At 43.5% G+C, this 18,365-nt stretch overlaps 1 long non-coding RNA gene across 1 annotated transcript; it reads left to right on the top strand.

Moving 5' to 3' along the window:
* Positions 1–14,921: 14,921 nt before the first annotated feature.
* Positions 14,922–18,352, top strand: LOC138357376 (uncharacterized). The gene is made up of 3 exons (XR_011224955.1): positions 14,922–15,106; positions 17,000–17,098; positions 17,648–18,352. It is a non-coding gene; the product is annotated as an uncharacterized lncRNA (long non-coding RNA).
* The last annotated feature ends 13 nt before the right edge of the window (positions 18,353–18,365 follow it).

Here is an 18,365-nt window from a genome sequence, read left to right on the forward strand (position 1 = left end):
CCTTGACTAAATATGGACTCCATGCTGGGGCTGCATACTCCATGATTGGCCTGACATATGTGGTATACAAAGTTCTGAATGATTCTTTACACAAGTTTCTGAATGCCGTTCGTATGTTGGCCAGCCTGGCATGTGCCGCTGATGTTATCCGCTTGATATGTGCTGCAGGAGACAGGTCTGGCGTGATATCAACCCCCAAGTCTTTTTCCTTCTCAGACTCCTGAAGAATTTCCTCTCCCAGATGATACCTTGTATCTGGCCTCCTGCTCCCTACACCTATCTTCATTACATTACATTTGGTTGGGTTAAACTCTAACAACCATTTGTTCGACCATTCCTTCAGCTTGTCTAGGTCTTCTTGAAGCCTCAAACAGTCGTCTTCTGTTTTAATCCTTCTCATAATTTTAGCATCGTCCGCAAACATTGAGAGAAATGAATCGATACCCTCCGGAAGATCATTTACATATATCAGAAACAAGATAGGACCGAGTACAGAGCCCTGTGGGACTCCACTGGTAACTTCACGCCAATCGGATGTCTCACCCCTCATCGTAACTCTCTGCTTCCTATTGCTTAGATACTCCCTTATCCACTGGAGCACCTTACCAGCTACACCTGCCTGTCTCTCCAGCTTATGTACCAGCCTCGTATGCGGTACTGTGTCAAAGGCTTTCCGACAATCCAAGAAAATGCAGTCTGCCCAGCCCTCTCTTTCTTGCTTAATCTTTGTCACCTGATCGTAGAATTCTATCAAGCATGTAAGGCAAGATTTACCCTCCCTGAACTCATGTTGGCGATTTGTCACGAAGTCCCTTCTCTCCAGATGTGTTACCAGGTTTTTTCTCACGATCTTCTCCATCACCTTGCATTGTATACAAGTCAAGAACACTGGCCTGTAGTTCAGTGCCTCTTGCCTGTCGCCCTTTTTGTATATTGGGACCACATTCGCCGTCTTCCATATTTCTGTTAGGTCTCCCGTCTCCAGTGACTTACTATACACTATAGAGAGTGGCAAGCAAAGTGCCTCTGCACACTCTTTCAGTACCCATGGTGAGATCCCATCTGGACCAACAGCCTTTCTAACATCCAGATCCAGCAGGTGTCTCTTGACCTCCTCTCTCGTAATTTCGAACTCTTCCAAGGCCGCCTGGTTTACCTCCCTTTCTCCTAGCACAGTGACCTCACCTTGTTATATTGTGAAGACCTCCTGGAACCTCTTGTTGAGTTCTTCACACACCTCTCTGTCATTCTCTGTATACCTGTCCTCGCCTGTTTGAAGTTTTAATACCTGTTCTTTCACTGTTGTTTTCCTTCTGATGTGACTGTGGAGTAGCTTTGGTTCGGTCTTGGCTTTGTTTGCTATATCATTATAAAAACTTTTCTCTGCTTCTCTTCTCACCCTGACGTACTCATTCCTGGTTCTCTGGTATCTCTCTCTGCTTTCTGGTGTTCTGTTATTCCGGAAGTTCCTCCACGCCCTTTTGTTCAGTTTCTTCGCTTGCATACATGCCCTATTATACCATGGATTCTTCTGTTGCTTCTCGGATTTTTCCCTTTGGGCCGGGATGAACCTGTTTACTGCCACCTGACACTTTTGGGTAACATAGTCCATCATACCCTGTACAGACTTATCTCTGAGGTCTGTGTCCCATGGTATTTCACTTAGGAAACTTCTCATCTGTTCATAATTCCCCTTTCGGTATGCCAGCCTTTTGATTCCTAGTTCTTTTTTGGGGGAGATAAGTCCTAGCTCTACCAGGTACTCAAAGTTCAATACACTGTGGTCACTCATTCCCAAGGTCGCTTCCATCTTAACTTCCCTTATATCCCACTCATTTAGGGTAAATATCAAATCAAGCATTGCTGGTTCATCTTCTCTCATTCTTGTTGGTTCTTTGATGTGCTGGCTTAGAAAGTTTCTTGTTGCCAAGTCCAGCAGCTTAGCTCTCCATGTTTCTGGTCCTCCATGCGGGTCTCTGTTCTTCCAATCTATTTTCCCATGGTTGAAGTCTCCCATTATTAGTAGTCCAGATCCATTCCTGCTAGCAACAGAAGCTGCTCTTTCTATTATGTTAATGGTGGCCATGTTTTTTCTGTCATATTCCTGTCTAGGTCTTCTGTCATTTGGTGGTGGATTATATATGACTACGACTATATTTTTTTCCCCCATTTATTACAGTACCTGCTATGTAGTCACTGAAACCTTCATAGCCCTGAATATCCATCTCCTCAAAATCCCAGCCTTTTCTTACCAGCAGAGCTACACCACCCCCACCTCTTCCTTCCCTCTCTTTCCTTATAACATAACAGACGCAGTGTTCCCACAGGACTATTATCGTTTTCGTGATCTTTGTTTCTGTTAGGGCTATTATGTCTGGGTTTTCCTCTAGTACCCGTTCTCCAAGCTCATTTGCTTTATTTGTAATTCCATCTATGTTAGTGTACATCGCTTTGAGGCTCACTTTCTTCTGTCCCTTCTCAAATAGCCTCCTTGGTGAGTGTTCTGTTGGTGGGGGAGGCTGTTCCATGGGTGTAAGGACCTGTGAGGTGGATAACAGGGTCTCAGAGGATACTGGGATGAGGGACGGGGGATCCAGTGAAGGGGGAGGGACAGGGAGGTTATGAGGTGAAAGGGGAGGGAGGACATGAAGGAACGGTGGGGAGGGAGGACTCGGGAGGAGGGGAGGGGTAGAAGGGTGGGGATTGGGTGTGGGGGGAGGGAGATTTGGCTGAACATTTGAGTGGGGGCAGGGAGGGTTTGGGGTAGGGGGGTTTTCTATGCAGAGGAGGGAGGCAGGGTTGTCCTCCCTTCTGGTGTTACTGGGTAGCTGGTTGTGGGTACCCCCCTCGCCTCTGTGTTGTTGTGTTGGGAGCTGTGACTTCCTGGTTTTCCCCTCTTGCCCTGCGCCTCTTCCTTGCTTCTGCCGCCACGGCTCTCTCCTCCCTTGCCATGTCGCTCTGGAGGAATACATTTTTTAATTTTCCCACGTTTTACAGGGAGCTCTTCCTTGATAGGATCTTCTCCTTTGTGCTCTCGTTTGCAAACACTATCTTTATCATTCGGTCTCGGTCTTTGTTGTACCATCCTAGCCTGAAAACCTTCTCAATGCTATGCTCAGCCCCTTCCATGTCTAGTGCCTTTAGTATTTCATTCACTGCTGCTTTGTCCTTGTCATTCCACTCTGTCCTATTGGAGCCTTCCTGTTCTTTAATACCCACAGCAACCACTGATCTGTTCCTTTCCAGCAGTTGGCTAGTGGAGTGTGCCGCCTCCTGTGAGGTGGCTGCTTTCATGGCCACCTCCATCACTGCAGTCATTACTTCAGTTACTTTTTTTTAGTATTTCCACAAATGTTGCTTTTATTGTGGCATTCTCATCCAAAAAACTATTACCACCTTCTCCCTGGATGGTTTTCTGATTCTCATCCTTGATACCATTCTCTTTGAGGGCTCTAATCTCCTCCTTTGCTGCTGTCAGCTCTCTTTTCAGGTTGCTTATTTCGTTCTTCATTTCCTGCATCATTTCTTGCATCTCACTCCTGATGTCCTCCAGAAACTGGGTGAACATTTCCTTCATTTCGTCACCTTGGCTCTTCTCTGTTCCCCTGGTACCTCTGGCTGCCATGCTTGACCCTGTTCCTATAGTTGTGCCGTGATAGGATTTGTCAGGAGGGCAGAGCGGGATGGGGGAGGGAGAGAGAGAGAGATAGAGGAAGAGAGCGAGAAAGAGAGAGAGAGAAAGGGAGTGATAAAGGGAGAGATAAATGGGTGGGTGGGGGAGATCTGACCCTTCCACTGAAGTGAGAAGAAAGTAGAAGGGGTGGGGAGGAGGAGATGGAGAGAGAGGCGGGAGGGAGAGAGAGAGGAGAGGGAGAGAGATGGAGAGGGAGAGAGCGGGTGAGGGAGAGAGCGGGTGAGGGAGAGAGCGGATGAGGGAGAGAGGGGGGGAGGTGTGTGTGTGTGTGTGTGTGTGTGTGTGTGTGTGTGTGTGTGTGGGCAGAGAGGGAGGGGGAAGGAAAGAGAGGGGGAGAGAGAGTGAGGGAGAGAGAGAGAGAGAGAGAGAGAGAGGGAGAGAGAGAGAGAGAGAGAGAGAGCAGGAGAGAGATAGTGGGGGAGAGAGAGAGTGGCAGAGATAGAGTGTGGGAGAGAGAGAAAGTTTGAGAAGGAGAGAGGGGGAGAGAGTGGGGAGGGGAAGAGTGTGTGTATGGGCGATGCGGGGGACAGGGGGTGGGAGGGGAGCATAGATAGCGACCAGGTCAGGTCAGGTCAGGTCAGATGTGGGGGTCAAGAGGGGGGGGATAGTAAGGTCCTGATCCCAGGTGTTAATGCCTTTTCCCCTGACTGAACGATTGTGTGTGTGTGTGTGTGCGTGTGGGTGTGTGTCTGTTTTAGCGTGTGCACACTTGTGTGCGTGTATACGTACGTGGGCGGTCGTGCTTGTATGTGTCAAGATATCCCTTATGCGTTACCTCTGCCTAAATGCGCCACCCTGAGATTTTTAAATATATAAGATATCCTGAACAAGAATTTGATAATATTTTACCTCAATCTGTACACCTGATTAATTGACCAGAGAGGGGTACATACCAGTCTCCTCCCGCTCACACAACCAGATGAGTAAGGACGATGTATGATGACGATGGTTATCCGTCGTTGTCTCCCACTAGGTGATTCACTAAGTGCTGTTAGATTGACGAGGTCGGTTCTTCTCTGTCTACACAAAGCTCTGGAGTCAGTCACTGTATCGTTGTGTGACAGTTCACTAATTCAATGTAACACTGATCACAGTCACCACTCAACAGCACAATCAGGTAGTTCCACGGCGGGGCGTCCCACCCGGTTAGGTCGCACACTTACATGCACCGGTGATGCCACTAGCTCCACTTTGGTTTCTTCGCCAAATCTTCGCACTATCGCTAGCGATATGACTATGCTATGTTGCACCCTGCTAGCTACACACACTGCGAGAGGCCAAATACTATGATCTAGCCTCTATACTCCTTCAATATCTTGAGAAATTAACGAATTTCCGCGGACCTCACTAATCATGTGTGTCTCCTATCGTCTCCCGGCCTACCTGATGTATGTTGGGGTGAGTGTGTAGTGGTCGTACTGTATATTGGGGAGAGTGTGTAGTGGTCGTACTGTATGTGGGGGAGTGTGTGTAGTGGTAGTACTATGTGTTGGGGAAGAGTGTGTAATGGTAGTACTGAGTTGGGGAGAGTGTGTAGTGGTAGTACGGAGTGTGGGTGTGTGTGTGTAGTGGTAGTACTGTGTGGGGGGGTGGAGTGTGTGTAGTGGTACTACTGTGGTTGGGGGAGTGTGTGTAATGAAAGCACTGTGTGTGTGGGGGGGGGATGGGAGTGTGTAGTGGTAGTACTGTGTGTGAGGTAGAGTGTGTAGTGGTCGTACTGTGTGTGGGGGGGAGTGTGTAGTGGTAGTACTGTGTGTGGGGGAGTGTGTGTAGTGGTACTACTGTGTGTGGGGGAGTGTGTGTAATGGAAGTACTGTGTGTGTAGGGGGGAGAGTGTGTAGTGGTTGTACTGTGTGTGGGGGAGTGTGTGTAGTGGTAGTGCTGTATGGGGGAGTGTTTATAGTGGTAGTACTGTGTGTTGGGAGAGTGTGTAGTGGAGGTACTGTGTGGGGGGAGACTGTGTAGTGGTAGTACTGTGTGTTCGGAGAGTGTGTAGTGGTAGTACTGTGTGGGAGAGAGTGTGTAGTGGTAGTACTGACTGTGGCGGAGTGTGTGTATCGGTAGTTCTGTATGTTGGGGAGTGTGTGTATTGGTTGTACTGTATGTTGGGGAGAGTGTAGTGGTCGTCCTCTAAGTTGGGGAGTGTGTGTAGTGGTCGTACTGTATGTGGGGGAACAGTGTGTAGTGGTAGTTCTGTATGTTGGGGAGAGTTTGTAGTTAACTGTATGTTGGGAAGAGGGTGTAGTGATCGTATTGTATGTGGGAGAGTGTGTGTAGTGGTAGTACTGTGTGCGGGGAAGAGTGTGTAGTGGTAGTACTGTGTGTGAGGGACAGTGTGTAGTGGTCGTACTGTGTGTGGGGGAGTGTGTGTAGTGGGAGTACTATGTGTTAGGGAGAGTGTGTAATTGTAGTACTGTGTTAGGGAGAGTGTGTAGTCGTAGTACTGTGTGTTTGGGGGAATGTGTAATGGTAGTGCTGTGTGTGGGGGAGAGTGTGTAGTAGTCGTACTCTATGTGGTGTAGTGTGTGTAGTGATAGTACTGTGTTTGTGTGGGGGAGTGTGTGTAGTGGTCATACTGTATGTTGGGGAGAGTGTGTAATAATAGTACTGTGCTGGGGAGAGTTTGTAGTGGTAGTACTGTATGTTGGGGAGAGTGTTTAGTGGTAGTACTGTGTGTGGGGCAGAGTGTGTAGTGATCGTTCTGTATGTGGGGGAGTGTGTGTAGTGGTAGTACTGTGTGTGGGGGAGGGAGTAGTGGTTGTACTGTGTGTGGGGGAGAGTGTGTAGTAGTAGTACCGTGTGTGGGGGAGAGTGTGTAGTGGTAGTACTGTGTGTGGGGAGTGTGTAGTGGTAGTACCGTGTGTGGGGGAGAGTGTGTAGTGGTAGTACCATGTGTGGGGAGGAGTGTGTAGTGGTAGTACCGTGTGTGGGGAGGAGTGTGTGTAGTGGTAGTACTGTGTGGGGGAGACTGTGTAGTTTTGGTACTGTGTGTGGGGGAGTGTGTGTAATGGTAGTACTGTGTGTGTGTGTGTGTGTGTGTGTGTGTGTGTGGGGGGAGTGTGTAGTGGTAGTACTGTGTGTGTGTGGGGAGTGTGTAGTGGTAGTACTGTGTGTGTGTGTGTGTGTGTGTGTGTGTGTGTGTGTGTGTGTGTGTGTGTGTGGGGAGTGTGTAGTGGTAGTACTGTGTGTGGGGAGTGTGTGTAGTGGTAGTACTGTGAGTGGGGGAGGGTGTGTAGTGGTAGTACCATGTGTGGGGAGGAGTGTGTAGTGGTAGTACCGTGTGTGGGGAGGAGTGTGTGTAGTGGTAGTACTGTGTGGGGGAGTCTGTGTAGTTTTGGTACTGTGTGTGGGGGAGTGTGTGTAATGGTAGTACTGTGTGTGTGTGTGTGTGTGTGTGTGTGTGGGGAGTGTGTAGTGGTAGTACTATGAGTTGGGGAGAGTGTGTAGTTGTCGTACTGTATGTGGGGGAGTGTGTGTAGTGGTAGTAATGTGTGTGTGGGGGAGAGTGTAGTGGTAGTACTGTGTGTGGGGGAGTGTGTGTAATGGTAGTACTGTGTGTATGTGTGTGTGTGTGTATGTGTGTGTGTGTTTGTGTGTGTGTGTGTGTGTGTGGGTGTGTGTGTGTGTGGGGTGTGTGTAGTGGTAGTACTGTGTGTGGGGAGAGTGTGTAGTGGTAGTACTGTGAGTGGGGGAGGGTGTGTAGTGATCTTTCTGTATGTAGGGGAGTGTGTGTAGTGGTAGTACTGTGTGGGGGGGAGAGAGTAGTGGTAGTACTGTGTGTGAGGGAGTGTGTGGAGTGGTAGTATTGTGTGTGGGGGAATGTGTGTAGTGGTAGTACAGTGTGTGGGGAGAGTGTGTAGTGGTCGTACTGTGAGTGGGGGAGAGTGTGTAGTGGTCGTGCTGTGTGTGGAAGGAGTTTGTGTTGTGGTAGTACTTTGTGTAGAGGAAGTGTGTAGTGGTCGTATTGTATGTGGGGGAGAGTGTATAGTGATCGTACTGTATGTTGGGGTGAGTGTGTAGTGGTCGTACTATATGTTGGGGAGAGTGTGTAGTGGTCGTACTGTATGTGGGGGAGTGTGTGTAGTGGTAGTACTATGTGTTGGGGAGAGTGTGTATTGAGGGTACTGAGTTGGGGAGAGTGTGTAGTGGTAGTACTGAGTGCTGGGAGTGTGTGTATTAGTAGTACTGTGTGTGGAGGAGAGTGTGTAGTGGTAGTACTGAGTGTTTGAAAGATTGTTTAGTGGTAGTACTGTGTGTGGGGGAGTGTTTGTAGTGGTCGTACTGTGTGTGGAGGGAGTGTGTGTATTGGTAGTAGTGTGTGTGGGGGGAGAGTGTGTAGTAGTAGTATTGTGTGTGGGGGAGTGTGTGTAGTGGTAGTAATGTGTGTTTGGGAAAGTGTGTGGTGGAAGTACTGTGTGGGGGAGAGTGTGGAGTGGTTGTACTGTGTGTGGGGGAGTTTGTGTAGTCTTAGTACTATGTGTTGGGGAGAGAGTGTGCAGTGGAAGTACTGTGAAGGGGAGTGTGTGTAGATGTAGTACTGTGTGGGGGGGAGAGTGTGTAGTGGTAGTACTGTGTGTGGGAAGAGTGTGTAGTGGTAGTACTATGTGTTGGGAAGAGTGTGTAGTGGTAGTACTGTTTGGGGAAGAGTGTGTAGTGGTAGTACTATGTGTGGGAGAGTGTGTAGTGGTCGTACTGTATGTGGGAGAGTGTGTGTAGTGGTAGTACTATGTGTGGGGGAGAGTGTGTATTGTAAAGAATTTTGTGTGGGGGGAGAGTGTGTAGTGGTCGTACTGTATGTGGGGGAGTGTGTGTAGTGGTCGTACTGTATGTGGGGAGAGTGTGTAGTGGTAGCACTGTGTGTGGGAGAGAGTGTGTAGTGGTAGAATTGTGTGTGGGGGAGAGTGTGTAATGGTAGTATTGTGTGGGGAGTATTTGTAGTGGTAGTGTTGTGTGTTGGGGAGTGTGTGTAGTGGTAGTACTATGTTGGGGAAAATGTGTATTGGTAGTACTGTGTGTGGGGGATTGTGTGTAGTTGTCGTACTGTGTGTTGAGGGAATGTGTGTAGTGGTAGTACTGTGAATGGGAGTGTGTGTGTAGTAGTAGTACTGTGTGGGGGGGAGAGTGTGTAGTAGTAGTACTGTGTGTGAGGGAGGTTGTGTAGTTGTAGTTCTGTGAGTGGGGGAGAGTGTGTAGTGGTAGTACTGTGAGTGGCGTAGAGTGTGTAGTAGTAGTAGTACAGTGTTGGACGAGTGTTTAGTGGTAGTACTGTGTGTGGGTGAGTGTTTGTAGTCGTAGTACTATGTGTTTGAACGAATGTGTAATGGTAGTACTGTGTGGGGGAGAGTGTACTCACCTAGTTGTACTCACCTAGTTGTGTCTGCAGGATCGAGCATTGACTCTTGGATCCCGCCTTTCGAGCATCGGTTGTTTACAGCAATGACTCCTGTCCCATTTCCCTATCATACCTGGTTTTAAAATTCTGAATAGTATTTGCTTCCACAACCTGTTCCTGAAGTGCATTCTATTTTCCCACTACTCTCACGCTAAAAGAAAACTTCCAAACATCTCTGTGACTCATCTGAGTTTTCAGCTTCATCCATGTCCCCTCGTTCTGTTTCTATTCCGTGTGAACATTTCGTCTATGTCCACTCTGTCAATCCCTCTGAGTATTTTATACGTTCCTATCATGTCCCCCCTCTCCCTTCTTCTTTCTAGTGTCGTAAGGTACAGTTCCCTCAGGCGATCCTCATACCCCATCCCTCGTAGCTCTGGGACGAGTCTCGTTGCAAACCTCTGAACCTTTTCCAGTTTCATTTATATGCTTCTTCAGATGGGGATTCCATGATCAGGCGGCATACTCTAAGACTGGCCTCACGTAGGCAGTATAAAGCGCCCTAAATGCCTCCTTACTTAGGTTTCTGAATGATGTTCTAACTTTTGCCAGTGTAGATTACGCTGCTGTCGTTATCCTATTTATATGTGCTTCAGGAGATAGATTAGGTGTTACGTCCACACCCAGGTCTCTTTCGCGCGTCGTCACAGGTAGGCTGTTCCACTTCATTGTGTACTGTCCCTTTGGTCTCCTATCTCCTAGTCCCATTTCCATAACTTTACATTTGCTCGTGTTGAATTCCAGTAGCATTTTCTCTGACCATCTCTGCAATCTGTTCAGGTCCTCTTGAAGGATCCTTCAATCCTCATCTGCCACAACTCTTCTCATCAACTTTGCGTCATCCGCAAACATCGACATGTAGGACTGTACAACTGTAAACATGTCGTTAACATATACAAGAAATAGAATTGGTCCCAGCACCGATCCTTGTGGTACTCCACTTGTTACTGTTCGCCAGTCCGACTTCTCGCCCCTTACCATAACTCTTTGGCTCCTTCCTGTTAGGTAGTTCCTTATCCATGCTAGGACCTTTTCCCCCACCCCCGCCTGCCTCTCGAGCTTGAACAGCAGTCTCATGTGCCGTACTGAATCAAAGTCTTTTTGGCAGTCCAGAAATATGCAGTCTCTCCAACCATCTCTGTCCTGTCTTATCCTCGTTATTTTATCATAAAATTCATAGAATAGTGTGTAGTGATAGCACTGTGTGTGGGAGAGAGTGTGTAGTGGTCGTACTCTATGTGGGGTAGTGTGTGTAGTGGTAGTACTGTGTTTGTGTGGGAGAGAGTGTGTAGTAGTAGTACTGTGTGTTGGGGTGAGTGTGTGGTGGTCGTAATGTATGTGGGGTAGAGTGTGTAGTGGTAGTACTGTGTTTGGGGACAGTGTTTAGTGGTAGTACTGTATGTGGGGGAGAGTGTGTAGTGATAGTTCTGAATGTGGGGGAGTGTGTGCAGTGGTAGTACTGTGTGTGGGGGAGGGAGTAGTGGTAGTACTGTGTGTCAGGGAGAGAGTGGAGTGGTCGTATTGTGTGTGGAGGGAATGTGTGTAGTGGTAGTACCGTGTGTGGGGGAGTGTGTGTAGTGGTAGTGCTGTATGAGGGAGTGTTTGTAGTGGTAGTACTGTGTTTTGGGAGAGTGTGTAGTGGACGTACTGTGTGGGGGAGACTGTGTAGTGGTGGTACTGTGTGTGAGGGAGTGTGTGTAGTGGTCTTACTGTATGTGGGGGAGAGTGTGTTGTGTTAGTACTGTGTGTGGGAGAGAGTTTGTAATGGTAGTACTCTGTTGGAGAGTGTTTGTAGTGGTAGTACTGTGTGGGGGAGTGTTTGTAGTGGTAGTACTGTGTGGGGGAAAGCGTGTAGTTGTAGTACTGTGTGAGTGGGGGGGAGTGTGTAGTGGTAGTCCTGTGTGTGGGGGAGTGTGTGTAGTGTTAGTACTGTTTGGGGGAGTGTTTGTAGTGCTATTACTGTGTGTTTCGAAGAGTGTGTAGTGGTAGAACTGTGTGGGGGAAGTGTGTGGAGTGGTTGTACTGTGTGTGGGGAGTGTGTGTAGAGATTGTACTGTGTGGAGGAGAGTATGTAGTGGTAGTGCTGTGTTTGGGGGATAGGTGTAGTTGTAGTACTGTGTGTGCGGTAGTGTGTGTAGTGGTAGTACTGTCTGGGGGAGAGTGTGAAGTTTTTTTTTTTTTTATTTTTATAAAAGAATACACAATGTACAAAACAGACACCCGCCGAAAGAACAAGTTAAGAACATACACAGGACAACATAACAAAGGAAGTAAACCACGGATACACTAAACATACCCAACAAAAACCAAGAAATAAAACACATGACAAGGCACAAAAAAAAGAGAACCCAGAAACGGGGACAGTATTTACCACAAAAAACAGAACATGACATAAATAGCACACAATAGAAATAACATAAAACATAGGCACATCCACACAACCTTAAGTACAGAAATACAAAAGGAGAACGCACATACAAGCCCAGCCCAACAACCCAAACACAGGTGCATAAAAGTACAGAACAACAGGCCTCCGAAACCCCTAAGAGGCAAAATTACAAAACTACATTAAACAAAAAACATGGAAATACAGAACATTGAAAGTCAAACAGAAATAACTGAGTACAATTCTTGTTTCTTACTCCGTTTCCTCATGCATAATTAAAAAGACATAATACAAAGGCAGAACACAAAACACAAATCAAGAAAGAACAGATAAATAATACATAAATAGCCCAAGGCAAAGTACATGGCACATAAAAAGAGAAATAACAATCAGTAATGGCAAAAAGAACACTCATAACACAGGAACAGTAGTACATGAAAAGGGGGGGGGGGAGGACAAAACATAAACCCGGGCACCCCAACCCCCACACAGAAAATCACAAAATACAGAAGAGGCACGCTCCAAAGACATAGGAGCATATAAGCATACATACCATAAAGAACAAAAATGCACAAACCATAAAACCCATACAAGGCAAACAAAAAGGCCCACGCAGGAGCCAGGGAAAACATAAAAACCACACCCACACACAAGCACACCCAAACGAACACACCCACGGGAGCAACCACAACAGAAACAAAACAACCACACACACACACACACACACCATCCAACAGGCCCAACTGGACCCCAAGATCATTTAAACCACGAACATGCAAAGACGCACAGACAACAGAGGGCGCCATCGGGAGAACCTCAGGACACCCCCAACCCAACGCGTCCCCCAGGGGACACAACCGCACCCGCAGCGGGAGCCACATCCACACCACCAGGCTCAACCCCCTGCCGCACCCTGGAAGACGACCGGCCAGGAACCGCCTTCAAAATCACAGGGGAGACACCATACGAAGAGGGCGCCCCAGGCGTCGAGGACACCATCCACAGTTTTTCCCCTGCCTCCGCCACCCCGAGCCCGACACCACGCTCAATGCCCCGCTCATCCCCATATCCCGCTTCCGAAGGGGGAGGAGGAACCACTGGAGAAGCGGAGGGAGGAGCACCAGCCAAAGGCACACCACCCGAAGCCTCGATCCTCTTCCCAGGGGGGCCCCTGCTGTGCGACCGATCCCTCGGAGCGCGCTTTCGTCGAGGAACAGAAGAGCCCAATGCAACCACAGGAGGCACAGCACAAGCGACAGCAGGCGGCTGCGCCACGGCACCAGCATCAGGAACACCGCTAGGCTGGCCGTCAGGAGACACAGTAACAACACCGCCCCTGGCCTCGGGAAGCACACTGGCCACTGCACCAACCTGTCCTCTTAAAAAGAACGTCAACTGTTGCCGTTTGACTCTACGGCTGTTTTTGGACGTTATTTTGTCTTAAACTACGTCTATTTTCGCTTCCATGGACTATCTCTTGTTATACAATGAAATACTACACTCTTATTATTCTATAACTCACTGACTATGCTCTGATATATGTTCTTCAAGTAAAAATACATATATTTTTGCCTTAATTTGGCCATAATCCAGAAAATTCCAGCCCATTGATCTTTATATTTAGGAAAACATCTAATAAATTTGGAAATGAATTTTTCGTTCGCCGACAGTTTCCTGTTACTATTTAGTCTTTTATGCTTTAATGTCGCTGGTCATTGTGACTTTCCCAGGATTTATATATGTTTTGTAGTAGCATTTAGTCACACTACAGTAATTTAACTAATGGGAAACCTCTATAGTCGTCGTAAATTAGTAATAATCATTTATCAAATAATAAATTAGCAAACATGTACAACTTCTTATGTTACGACTATTCGGGTAGGCCGTTCTGTTTGTTTACAACCCCAATGTTTCAAAAAACACAATACTTTTAATATATAAGTGACTAAGTATGCTCTAATACATGGTCCTCAATGAAAATTATGTTTTTTTTTTGTTAATTTGTCCATAATGAATAAGATTCGTTACTGTTGATCTTTATATTAAGAAAAACATCTAAGAAATTTGGTATTGAATTTTCGTTCAAATAAAGTTTCCAGTTACTATTTCCTAGTTATCCTTAAATGTAGGTGGTCATTATTTTACTGTTATGTATATAGAAATTTAGCATTATGCATTTATAATACAGAACAATTTGGTCGTTCCACTGCCTCATAATTATATAAAATACATTGTGACAAATACTTGATAATTAAAATCAGAGTTTTTTGACAACTATAAAAAATCCTGTTGAAATCATGCCGTTTTGAGTTGTCATACGCTTCTTAGTAAATAATATTGTGTAATGTTTGGCACAATTTATCACTGTATTTACAAACTGTTTAGGTATTAATGTATTCATTTTTTTTAATGTGTAATATGTTACTTAATCATAAACTTCTTTTGCAACATTTATATCAGTTATAAATAATTGTCGCGAAACGGCGTATGAAAAAATAAATTTCCCCAAATGAAATTAGTGTATCGGCGATCGAGCGGCCATATTTAAAAGTGTATACTCTTGTCACTGTTCTGACATTAGTTTTCGATGTACGTATTTCATTTTTGTACCAATGTGTTCGCAATAGAATGTTCTAGAAGAACATAAGTATAAAACGTCACATAAGGATGTGTTCGACCGGCAACATATATAAAAACTACGTCGATTATACTCGTCGTGTCAATAATACAATTGTTTTACCACGCTGATTCAATGCCATACTGTTTTCTCAAATAAGCTCTTCGGCTATTAAAGAAAACGTAAATTTCATGGCGAACATTTGTAAACTATCCCCAAGTAGATCTGATCGAAATTGGAATTTATACAAATATTTATTCTCGTGTTGCCCGCCACTGTCACCCTTGAGTAACCAGAAACGGATATACAGTAAAAACTAGGCTAACTCATCCTAATCCTTGCACAAACCCTCCAGAATTTCTTTATTGAAGATCAGCAATTATTGCGCAGCTCATATTATACAGTTTAAGAATGAGATTTCCTTGTTCTAAAGGAATGAAAATAACACTGCCTTAATCTCAGTCGATTAAGGCAGTGTCTGGGATGCTCCCGGTGCCCGTGCCTGGTGCTCGTGCACCAGGCACGGCCGATAGTGTACGTTTTGTATTGTATTGTATTGTATTGTATTGTATTGTTTAATTGTTCTTTTAGTGTAAATAACGGAATAAAATGTAAGACATAGTATGCAGATCTTTTTCCAGATGTCTTTTTTTTCCTAAAGAAAACTAAGATATTGCGAATTTTGCTTAACAAGTATATTAATTATTAACTTTTTGTCGTTATTATTGTTATAATTAAAAGAATTACATCTTGTTTTTTTTGCTTATGTACAAAACATAGTCTAATAACCACAGTTCGTTGCCCCTAAATCATCACAACATAACTAGTTTACTCATGTCATCGCCCCTAAATCAACAAAAACAACCAGTGTATTATTGTAAATAATTATATCTTATGATTTCTCAGCAATGGTAAGACATTTTTAAGACTCTAACCTTCGTAAGAAGGTATGATGTATACGAACTGATCGACCGGGCTTCACAACAAAAACATGGCCACATGAGTTGGATTATTCCGGTAATATTGAACTACTGTTCATTGTTATTAGTTTAACAATACTGTTATGGAATGTCATAAGAGTTAGGGAATGTCATAAAGAGTTAGGGAATGTCATAAGAGTAGTCACAGGGCAACCAAAGATACCCAGCTTCTGGGTACGGGATCTTTGCCCGAAACGCTATGCGTGCTAGTGGCTTTACAATAATAATAATAATTGATTTAGGAAAAATATATACATAGATGCAGAGTTACAGTACAAACATTCTGTTTGATTTATAGATAGAGGTAGTACATACAATACCTAAAGCCACTAGTACGCATAGCGTTTCGGGCAAGATTGTAAAATCATCATTATTCCTATTTTCTCTCTTAACCCCCAGTGTACCATCTCGTATATTAATAAATAAATAACCAGGTTTTTTTATGCGGCTGTGCTGAAAGCCTGACGTAAAATAAATCATTGTGTCGGAGAACAGGAAGCTACAAATTAGGCTTATATTGAGGTTTCCCCCTCCCCCCTTTCCCCCCAATTACAGGTCTGTCTAATTACCACAAGCTACCACAAGCTACACAAGCTTCACAAAGCTTCCTGGCAATACGTTAGTAATGAATAAATATGATATGTTAGGCTGACCTAACCTAATCAAACCTAACCAAATCTAACCTAACCAAATCTAACCTAACCAAATCTAACCTAGCTTAACCAAACCGATGCTTGGATCGTCGACTTGATTTGGTGTCACCATTTCTTTATTTTCGTCTAATTTCTTTATAAAGAGATACTTTTTCAGATTAAAATTATGTTTTTTCGTGTTGTACATTCAGTACCAACATTATAATGAGTAAATATATCTTATTTATTCATTACTAACATATTGCCAGGAAGCTATGTGAAGCTTGTGTAGCTTGTGGTAGCTTGTAATTAGACAGACCGCCAATTACTGGTGGAGTAAATCAGCCTAGCCTACTTCTTCCTAGCATAACCTAGCCAACACTAGCCAAGCCTAGTCTACCCTTGCCTAGCCTAGCAAACAGCCCTTGAACCCCCTACTGTTAAGACTCTGCTCTCTGATTGTACCTATGACACCTATTATTAATTTCCTTCTGTATCTTTAGCTCCAGTATGTTGTTATATTATGCTGTGCAAATTTGGGACCTGGCCCTCTAGTATCTTACATATATGTATTATTTGATACCATTCTTGTCTCCTGTCCAGAGAGTACATTTTGAGAGCTTTGAGACGGTCTCAATTATTTAGATGTTTTATCATTTATATGTTTGCTGTTTATGGTCTCTTTATTTCCTCTAATTCAGAGATTTCTCCTGTTCAGAAAGGGGGAGTCAGTACCGAGCAATACTCAAGATGGGACAGCACCAGTTATTTGAATAGTATTAGCATTACTGTGGGTGGGGTCTTTGAATTTTAACATTCTCATAAACCATTCCATTATTTTTCTGGCCGCCTCTATATTTGCTCGGTTATGTTCACAAAGTGTGAGGTCGTCAGACGTCGTAATTCTCAGATCTCTTGCATGTTTTTTCCTTCTTAGAGTAGGTCTGATTGTCCTGTGTTCCTTGTTTCATTTAATTTCCTCGTTTCTACCATACTTCAGCACCTGTAACTTATCACTGTTAAAATCATGTTATTTCTGTTTTTTCAATGTCTCCTACAGTGCCAATTTTCTTGTGTCTTCTGTATCATCTTTAGAGTTTCATTGTTCAAATGTGTTATAAAATACATGCACCACCATCTTAGTGGTGCATATATGCATTCTACCTTGCATTTATATGCAAGGTAGAAAAATATGCATGAAAAAATATATATGAAAAATATGCATTTTTGTTTTTTTATAATTAATCTAAACTGATGCTATTGTATATCTGTTAATAATTTATTTTTGTTTTTTTTAGGTAAAATTTAAATCAGACAACATTATCAATTGCAACATTACAACATTGTCAACAATTCTATCTGAGAGAACATAACAGCAATGGCTTCCAGTAATTCAAGTAAGTTACATTATAATTGTGATTTGTTTATAATATATACTTTAAATTTTATTTTTGTATGTTATTAATTTTATTTGGGTGTAAGTTCATATTATCATTAGATATAGAGTATAAAATCTTAATTTTGTTTTGTCAATTTTGTCTGTTAAAATTGCATATCTATTTCAAACTTTATTAATACCACAAAATGTTAGTTAAGTTGAATATTAATTTAATGTTATTGGAAGATCAAAAAACTTAGTAAAATAAGTATTTGAGTCCCAATTCAATTATTTGCAGTTCACAAATATGCAATTTTGATTTACATTGAAAATTCCAGATTATTCTTCTCTTATTTAAACATTAAATTTGGTTTACTTGTGTAATTAATAAAATCTGGTGCTGTACAGGTTCTCAATAATACAATCACAATTCTCCGCTCAGTCTTCTGTAGCACTGTACTGCTTTGTGGTCTTTCATTATGCTGCTACTGTGTTTTTTGTACCACTGTATTACATTTTAAACATTTTACTCTTTTTTTATGATTGCCCAGATTATCTTTATTTACAGGCCAGAAGAAACCTTTCCAGCGGTGTTGTCCCATCTGCAGTAATGTCATTAGTGTTCGTCGACATTTCTGCAACTGTGGACACAGCTTTATAGATGAAAAGCGTAAGGGTGATGTAGAGCGGGAGGATAAATATAAGGAAATGGGTCGAAGAGCTGCTAAGCATCAAAACCTTTGCAGATCATTTAAAGCCATGAAAAAATCTGTAAGTATTTCATGCATTCTGTTATTTCTTCAATTAGAATTGTATCATATTGTATTAATATCCATTCTGTTAGGTTTTAAATTTTCCCACAAATAAACAGATTTTAAGCCATTTGATAATTAATTAGTATTAACATTTTCAATTTTGGTGTATACTGTACTTATTGATGTTAATAATAAAGTAATGTGCATTATATAAGTATTTTTGTGTTATTTTATATTTTTTTAATTTCCATTAGTTATGTAATTATACTTTAATGATATAACTATCAGTAGGTCTCTTAAACTAGGTAAGAAAAGTACATCTTAAGCTACTTCGGTACTTCTGCACTTTTGCAGATGTACCCAATGCTGTATGAGGGAGGGATGCTGTCTGTTTCAGAAGCTTATGGTTATCCCATCTTATATTCTGTAATCATAAAGTTAATCTCTTTTTTTTTTATAATTGAAGCCATATCTCTTGAACACTGTGTTCAAATTAACACTAAAAATATTTGTTATATTTGTAACTATTTT

This window comes from Procambarus clarkii, chromosome 7 (assembly GCF_040958095.1).
Source record: "Procambarus clarkii isolate CNS0578487 chromosome 7, FALCON_Pclarkii_2.0, whole genome shotgun sequence".
NCBI lineage: Eukaryota > Metazoa > Arthropoda > Malacostraca > Decapoda > Cambaridae > Procambarus > Procambarus clarkii.